Genomic DNA, 9,014 nt, shown 5'->3' with positions numbered 1-9,014 from the left:
CCCAATCTTGTCTGATCTTGGAAGCTAAACAGGGTCAGGCCTGGTTAGTACTCGGATGGGAGACCACCTAGGAATACCAAGTGCTGTAGGTGTTAATAAAATAAAAATAAAATAAATAAATTAAATGTGCACTGCTAAGTTTACTGCTTTTGTAATACCACAATAAAATTCCACGTACTGAATTATGTTTAAATTTCTTGGGAGTAAGGACTGTGCTTAATTCATCTTTGTATCTCTCAATATTTAGCACAATAGATAATATATATGGTCCCAATGAGATCTTTTTCCTTCTTTTCATTATGACATATATCTTACATATATTACAGTGCATAAAACTAAGTGTACAGAATATTTATAACAGAATTATTCATAATTCCCGGAAGGCAGAAACCCTGATATTCCTCAATGGATAAATGGATGAACAAATTGTGGTATAAACATAGAACAGAACGTTATTCAGGTATAAAAAGGAACAAAGTGCTGATATATGCGACAATTTGGATAAATGTCAAAAACATTATGCTAAAAAGTCAGACAGAAAAGGTCACATACTGTATGATTCCTTTTATATGATATATTCTGAATGAGTAAATCCAGAGGCAAAATCAGGTTCAAGGTTACAAGGGGACTGAGGGAAAGGGAGGAATGAAAAGTGATCACCTAAAGAAAATAGGGTGTTTTTATGAGGTGATGAAAAAACTTTGAAACTAGAGAGAACTGTTGATTGCACATTATTAATACATAAACACCACTGAATTGTACGATTGTGTGCTATGTAAATTTTACTTCAATAAAATATATTTCAAGAAACCCTATATGTACAATTTAAAGTTATAAAATGAACATCTATACAACCAACCACCAAAATGGGAAATGGAACTCTTCCAGTAACCCAGAAACCTGTCAAGTGTTTCCTCCCTTCTCGATAGAGATAAAATTATCCTGATTTTTAATAATTATTTCCTAGCTTTATGTTTTACCATCTAAGCACCCATCCTTAAACAACATAGTATAATTTCATCATACTGCATAAAATCTTTAGCCTTGCTTTCTTACATTCAACAATATATTTTTAAGATTCATTTACATTGTTGGATGTACCCGTAGTTTGTTCTATTGCTTGTATAGTGAAGATTTTTTTTAATTAAGATGTTATGCAGTTAAGGTTCCTACATGTCTTCTCGTGGTTTTGATAGCTTATTTCTTTTTACTGGAGAATACTCCTTCATTGTATAGAGGTATCACAATTTATCCTTTCACCTATGAAGAACATCTTGGTTGCTTCTAGGTTTTGGTAATCATGAATAAAGTTATTATAAACATCCACGTGCAGGTTTTGTGTGACTGTAAGTTTTCAGCTCTTTGGGGTAAATACCAAAGAGTGCAATTGCTGGATCATATGGTAAAAGTATATTTAATTTTGTAAAAAACTGTTGGTGCCCATCAAAATGGCTATACCATGTAGCATTCCCACTAGTAATGAATGACAGTTCCTATTGTTCCATTTGCTCACCCCAGCATTTGTTGTCAGTGTTTTACATTTTCTCCATTCTAATAGGTATATAATGGTATCTACCTCATTATTGTTTTAATTTGCAATTTGCTGATGACATATGATGTTAAGCATCTTCTCATATGCTTATTTGTCATCTGTATATCTTCTTTGGTGAGGTGTCCGTTCAAATACTTTGCTCGTTTTTTAATTAGGTTGTTTTCTTATTGTTGAGTTTTGGGTACCAGTTCTTTATCATATGTTTTGTCAAAGATTTTCTTCCAGTCTTTTTTTTCCCCCAATCTTTTAATAGTGTCTTTACAGAGCATTAGTTTTTCATTTTAACAAGGTCCAACATCAATTTTTTTGTTTCATAGATTGTGCTTTTGGCATTGTGTCTAAAAAAGTCATCAGTAAACTGATGATAATCCAGGTTTTCTATGTCATCTTTTAGGAGTTTTACAGTTTTAAGATTCAGGTCTATGGTCCACTTTGAGGTATTTTTTTGTAAGATGTAAGATCTGTGTCTAGATTCTCTTTTTGCATGAAGATGTCCTGTTGTTCTGGCATCATATATTGAAAAGACTACCCTTTTCCCCTAACTACCTTAGCTCCTTGGTCAAAGATCAGTTGACTATATTTATGTAGGTCTATTTCTGGACACTCTATTTTGTTTCATTGATCTTTCTGTTTATTCTTTTACCGATACCACAATGTCTTGATTACTGTAGTTTTATAATAAGTCTTGAAGTCCAGTAGTGTTAGTCCTCTGACTTTGCTCTTTCTCCTTCAAACTGTGTTGACTATTGTGGGTCTTTTACCTCTCCACATTATCTTAGAATCACTTTGCCAGTATCCACAAAATAACTTCCCAGGATTTAGATTGGGATTACACTAAATCTATAAATCAAGTTGGGAAGAAATGACTTCTAAACTATATTGAGTCTTCATATCCACGAACATAAAATATGTTTTCTTAGATCTTTGATTTTTCTTTCATCAGAATTGTCATTTTCCTCATTTAGATCTTTTATATAATGTTATATTTATTCTAAGGATTTTAAATTTTAGGTACTAACTGTAAATGGTGTTCACTTTTTGATTTCAAATTCCAACTGTTAGAGTTATACCTATTTCATATTTTTGTGTTAATATAAATAGCACTATACTTAAATTTCAATCATTTACTGCCACTATATAAGAAAGCAACAGACTTTAGTACATTAACCTCATATCCTGCAACCTCTCTAAAATCACTTATTAGTTCCAGAAGGTTTTTTGTTGATTCTTTGGGATTTTCTATACAGATTATCATGCTATCTGTAAACAAAGTTTTATTTATTCCTTTCCAATCTGCATATCTTTTATTTCCTCTTCTTGTCCGATTGCATTAGCCAGAATTTCCAGGATGATGTTGAATAGGAGTAGTCAGAGGGGAAATCATTGCCTTTGTTCCTGACCTTAACAGGAATGCACCAGCTTTTTCACTATTAAGTATGGTGTTAGCTGTAGGTTTTTTGTAGATGTTCTTCATCAGGTTGAGGAATTTTCCTTTATTCTTAGTTTCCTGAGTTTTTATCATATACAGGTATTAAATTTTGTCAAATGCTGTTCCTGAATTTATTAATATGATTTTTCATATTAGCCTGTTAACAGTAATAAATTATATTATTTTTTTAAATGCTGAACCAGGCTTACAGACATGTAATAAATCCCACTTGGTCATGGTGTATAATTTTTTTATACATTTTTTTATTCAATTTGCCAATATTTTCTCGAGGATTTTTGCAGCTATAGTCATAAGAGATATTAGTCTGTAGATGTCCTTTCTTATAATGTCTTTGTTTTGGTATTATAATACTGCTGGCCTCACAGAACGAGTAAGAAAGTATTCCCTTGGCTTCTGGTTTCTGGAAGAGATTGTAGAGAATTGGTATATTTTTTCCTTAAATGTTTAGTAGAATCAAGGACATTTAAAAAAATAAAGCATTTAGCTTTTCAGGTAGAAATGTGGAGGCAACAGTAGTTGCCTAATTATAAACTCCCAGTATCTTCTAAGCAATGGTTCTAATACTTTAAAAGTCATATCTTTGTAATCTTTTCAATAAAATTATGAGTTATTAATTCCCTTTTAGTTTCTTACAAGAATTTTTTTAAAGTGAGTTCAAATAAAGCAAGTACCTTGACCATGGTCATACAGCTAGTATATGTAGAGTTAGTGCTTTAATCCAACGATAATTAATTCAACACTTCTATTTCTTCCAGATTTAATTATTATTATTAAAACAAGAGAAAATTGGGGGTTAGAAAGCAAAAAGACAAGAGAGAGAGATGGGAGGTAACATGTTACATACTCTTTATACATTTTGAAAAGAAAAAACAGTGGTTATGAGTAAGATTGTCCAGGTTTAAATATTAATTCCATCATTTCCCAGATGTGTGACTATGGGTCATTTATCCTATGCAAGCCATGTATCCTTCTCTGTAAAATGAGATGACTAATTACTTTCCCTTAAATGGTTTAAGGATTGAATTACTAGGTTAAATAACAATCTATGTAAAGAACTTAAGTAAAAGTCAGAAATTTTTAAATAACTTGCCATTGCTTTTTAAGATGACAAAATTTATTCGAAAAATTTAGACTCTAGTTCAGAAATTTGCTCATTACCTAAAAATTCACTTTGTACATATTGATAATTTAGAATCCCCACTCACTTGCCAATTTAGGTTAATATAGCCCCCTTCCTAACATAAGGAGCAAAATGTGGCAGATCTTTTCACATTACCATGTGTAATTTCAAATGACAAAACTGTAAATAATTTCAATGTTAAATACAATGTATTTTTACCATCCAAAGATTTGGGAATGAGAAGAGAAGTTCTACTATACTTCCTAATTCCTTAAATTCAATTCGCAAGGATCTGTATGTAATTAAGGAGAAAATGTTACTTAAAGTCTAAAGAGAGAAAACCATATAGCAATATAAATCTTCCTAAATGTAGGATAATGTACAACAGAGACACACCAAGCACCATAAAGTAAGGTGATATTTTTCCTGGTGGCAAAATCTTCTTAGTGACACTCTATAAAGAAACCAATCCTTTCTAACTACAGATTTTCCTTTAAAAAAAATCACAAGTCAGGAGAACAGAGCAAAAAGTCAGATCACAAAAACTGACTGGAAGTAAAGGCATCAAAAGGAGATAATCTGAAGGGAAAAAAAGTCCCTTTTACCATCAGTTCCTTTTGGGCAGGTTCACATTGCTCAAAACCAGATTTTCATAGGAGCATTACTGATATTTTTCTATAGCCACAGTGGCCAACGGGGAATATCTGTTTTAAACTATCTTCCAATTAAAATATGTAGGCCATGCTATGTTTTAAAGAACTTTGAGGACTCGACTGATTCCTTTTCAGCACTGACTCAGACATAGAATTGTTCCTTCAGAAAAACCCTGCTTTACCTACACATTCTCTATTCGCCTACTTTCCTATGATTGTGGAACAGCCTTGGACTCAAAGGAGATTTTCTTTTTTTAATCTTAAATTTTAAGAAAAGTAAATTATCATTTGAATATTTATTCCTTAAAGCAACAGGTCTTCTAGTTGATTACCCAAAATAATTGCTGCTCAAGCCCTTTCTTTGCTCAGTTTTTATCAACGAGACTTAAAGTACATATATGCATGCATATATAATTTATAAATATGTGTTTTATATATGTAGAGAGAGAACATTTATTTGAAGAACATGCAGATCAACCATTCCTTGATATACTCTAGGTTTTATTTTTGGAGAAAAAATATTTATTTAGTTCCCTACCCTTAACCCCCAATATAAATTACACCTCAGCTTTTCATTCAATACTCCTTATATGAAGCCCCATTCAAGAACTCTCTTTCGGAAATATGTACCAGGAAAAGTTTTGCTCCCTTCAAGGAACTAGTGTATTTTATTTTTGGCCTTAGACAGAAGGAAACTCTCAGAACCAAATTCCCAGCTCAAATTCATCAAGCTGTATACACTTAAGATTTATACATTTCACTGTGAGTAAATTATAACTCAATAATAAAAAAAAAAAATCAGTTCAACTTTGGTAATGATTGAGGACTCTAAGATAGCATATGTGGTCTAACTGTTCCTGTAATCTTGACTTTCTACTATAATTTATATTTTATCCCAATCTTAAAACTCTTTTCTTCTTTCATCTATTTTGTTTTCCACTGAGATACAGAGGAGACCTGAAAATGCCCTACAACATACAAGAGAAGAAAGCAGAAGAAAACAGACTGAGGGATTTTGACATAGCCAATACTAACCAGTCAATTCTCATCAATTTCCTAAATAGAAGAATAAAATTCATACTGGTTCCTTATATTGTACAGGATATTTATAATTATTTGAATGCATAATTAAATAATTTAGTAAGCCTATAAACAATGAACACATATTGTGCATGGAGAAATTATTCTCAAATAAATGTCTTTTTGTCTTAAAATCCCACTTGAGAATCTTCACCAAATATTATTTGCAACAAATATTGTTAAAAAGACAGAAACAGGCAATCCCTAATTGTGTCTACCTGTAGTTTCTTACCTGCTGAAACACTGAGAGCATATGTCAGTGGAAATTGCTCTTGAGAGAACTGATATGGAAATATATCTCATATGTATTTCAATTTGCCATAAAAGGAAAGAATGAACCTAATCTACTGCAATTAAACTCTGGCTGAAACAAATATTTAAACACATAATCTACTAAAACATCATTTATGTTGTTTCCTTGCCTGAAATGCCTGTCTTCCTATTAGTTGGTTAAACCACTTAGAACTCATTATCAGAGGTTCAGCTCAACACCACCTTCTCTTGAAAGGGCTATAGAAACTTAAATCCATTCCTAATCATAAAGCAGGAAAGATGAAGGGGCATTTCCTAAAATTGTCTACTAAGCACACTGAATAAAAAGCCACATCTTTTACTCCAACTTTTTATTTTGAAAAATTTCAAACTTAAAAGCAGGTTGAAAGTATATCAAAAACCCTTACATCCTTCATCTAGCTCATTCAGTTTCAGTGGAGGCAAAATTAGTTCTTGGAGGGGAGTGACAAAGGACGTTACAAAAAGGTCGAGAAACCTAGACTTACCAATCGCTAACCATTTTTCACATTTGCTTTCTCTCTTTGTACACACACACACATACACACACACACACACTTTTTGGTTGAACCATTTGAAAATTACTTGCAGCATCATGACACTTGACTCCTGCATGTTAACCTGTACCCACCTAAGTGCATGAGTATTTTCCTTTATAGTCACAATACAATTATCACACTCAGAGGATCAATTAGTAGTAGCAGCAACAGCAGCAGCAGTAGTAGTACTAGTATATAACATTTTCCATTCTGTTTCTTCAATCATTCAAATAATGTCCTTTATAACTGTTTTACCCTCCAATCCAAGACCCGATAAAGGATCTAACACACAACAGTTAATTGCCATGTCCTTTTAGTCTCCTTTAATTTCCCTGACTATCTACTTAGTCTCTCGTGATATCAATATTTTTTAAGGGTCCAAGCTAATTGCATTGTAGGAGGTTTCCTATTTAAATTTGTCTGATAGTTTCTTCATTAAATTATCATTTTTTTTTTTGAAAAATTGACAGAAGTACCTACAAGAGTGAAGTTGTACTATTCTTTTTGGTTGATCACATCAAGAAACATATAATATTTGATCAACCTATAATATTGAGTTAAATTTGAGCATTTGGATAAACTAGCAAAATTTCTCCATACCCTGTCTCAACGATCTTACCCAATGGTTTCAATGTCTTCTGTGGTGCTTATTCTAATTACAGATTTTTCTATTTCTGCAATTCCTTCTACATTTATTAGCTGGTTTGAAAAAAAAAAAGTAAATGGCCATTTTCCAACTTTGGACCTAAAGGCCCTAAGTTCTGAAGGCCATGGGAAGGTTAAGAGGAGTGATTCTTTGGTATCCTGAAGAGCATCTCTGCATCTTACTACCTTTTATATGGGATTCGGTTTAAAATTTCATGACTAAAGAGTTCTACTAATTAGAGGATAAATACTGAAAACCACTATAGCTTAGAATAGTACCGTCCAACACAATTTTCCGTAACAATGAAAATTTCTACATCATTAACAGTTGCTACTAGCCACATGTAGCTATTGAACACTTGAAATGTGGCTAGAAGCACCAAGGAACAGAATTTTTCATTTAAATTTAAATAACCGCATGTGGCTAGTGGTACTGTATTGGACAGTGTAGGCTTAGAGAATGTCACTTAAAAATTTTTATTGTCATTTTTGGAGATAGTTTGCTACTTAAATGTAAATATATGCAACACAAACTTAATCAGCTTTCAAAAATAATAACATGGTAAGAGGAGTAACAACTATCATTTGAGAACTTTCTATATACCAAGTTTTAGATCAGCTGCTTTATATACAGCCTCATTTAATCCTCACTATGATCCTATAATCAAACAGTACACATTTTTGAGAAATGTTTCATAATTAAATCACCCACATATTTAGAGCAGAATTCTCCTGAACAAAATACATTTAGAAAAACTAGGATCAGTTAAACTGTTAATTGAATCTGTATTTTAATATGCTAAAAATTATAATACCAGAGTAAAAGCATTAGTTGGAAGAAACCAATAGGTAATGAAAATCTCTAATAGCTAAATATTTTTTTAAATTTAGCGATATCTTTACTATTTTGATTGAAAATAAGTGCCATTGGGTATCTTAAGAATATGGACATTGTGCCTGGAACAAGTGGTAGGAAAAACAAACCACAATTCTGATCAATAGGCAAATATACAAGTCTGGTTAAATAAAGCTATTTTGAAAATTTCATTACTGGTATAACTATACGAGAATGAAAACTATGCTTTAAATAGCAAACTCATAAGCATTTTCCTTCAATATCTGATACCTTTTATACTGCAGCACTCTAACACTAAAAGATACATAGTGAAATATTTCTCTCCCTCCTGCCTTCCCACCCAAAAAAAAAAAAAAAAAGAGAGAGAGAGAGATTTTAAAAGTCTGCATAGGTTTCGTATACAATAAACACAACCACTGAGACTCACAAAATCAGAACTTCATTCCCTTGATAGAGTACAATTTGCAAAAATCTCAACAGTTTAAATATGGAACTTTAGTTTAAAAAATAGGTTAATACCAGTATCACGAAGTACTCATAATTCTACACTCTTTCTCTCTCCTTGACCTTCACATATATTGATCTCCTTTTGGGATGCCCTTTGCTGCCTATGCTCCTGTCTTCTCCAAACCCTTTCCCTCTGTATATGCTGTTCATTCTCCCAGGAACATCCATCTTAAGGTTAGCTTATCCTGCGCTTTCCCTCAAATGGAACGGAATTGGTGTGAGGATTAAATAAAAATAAAACTGGCATAGGACAACTCTGAATAAAGGACACACAATATTTCACATAGTATCAGGTCCAAGACAGGTACTCACTCTAAGCAT

At 32.3% G+C, this 9,014-nt stretch overlaps 1 protein-coding gene across 2 annotated transcripts in view; it reads right to left on the bottom strand.

Moving 5' to 3' along the window:
• The window catches only part of HS2ST1 (heparan sulfate 2-O-sulfotransferase 1), a 172,121-nt gene that overhangs the window by 126,008 nt on the left and 37,099 nt on the right, over positions 1 to 9,014 (bottom strand). The window lies entirely within an intron of this gene.

Source organism: Pteropus vampyrus, unplaced genomic scaffold, assembly GCF_000151845.1.
Source record: "Pteropus vampyrus isolate Shadow unplaced genomic scaffold, Pvam_2.0 Scaffold22, whole genome shotgun sequence".
In the NCBI taxonomy this organism is placed as follows: Eukaryota; Metazoa; Chordata; class Mammalia; order Chiroptera; family Pteropodidae; genus Pteropus; species Pteropus vampyrus.
This window is presented reverse-complemented; position numbering and strand designations above follow the sequence as displayed.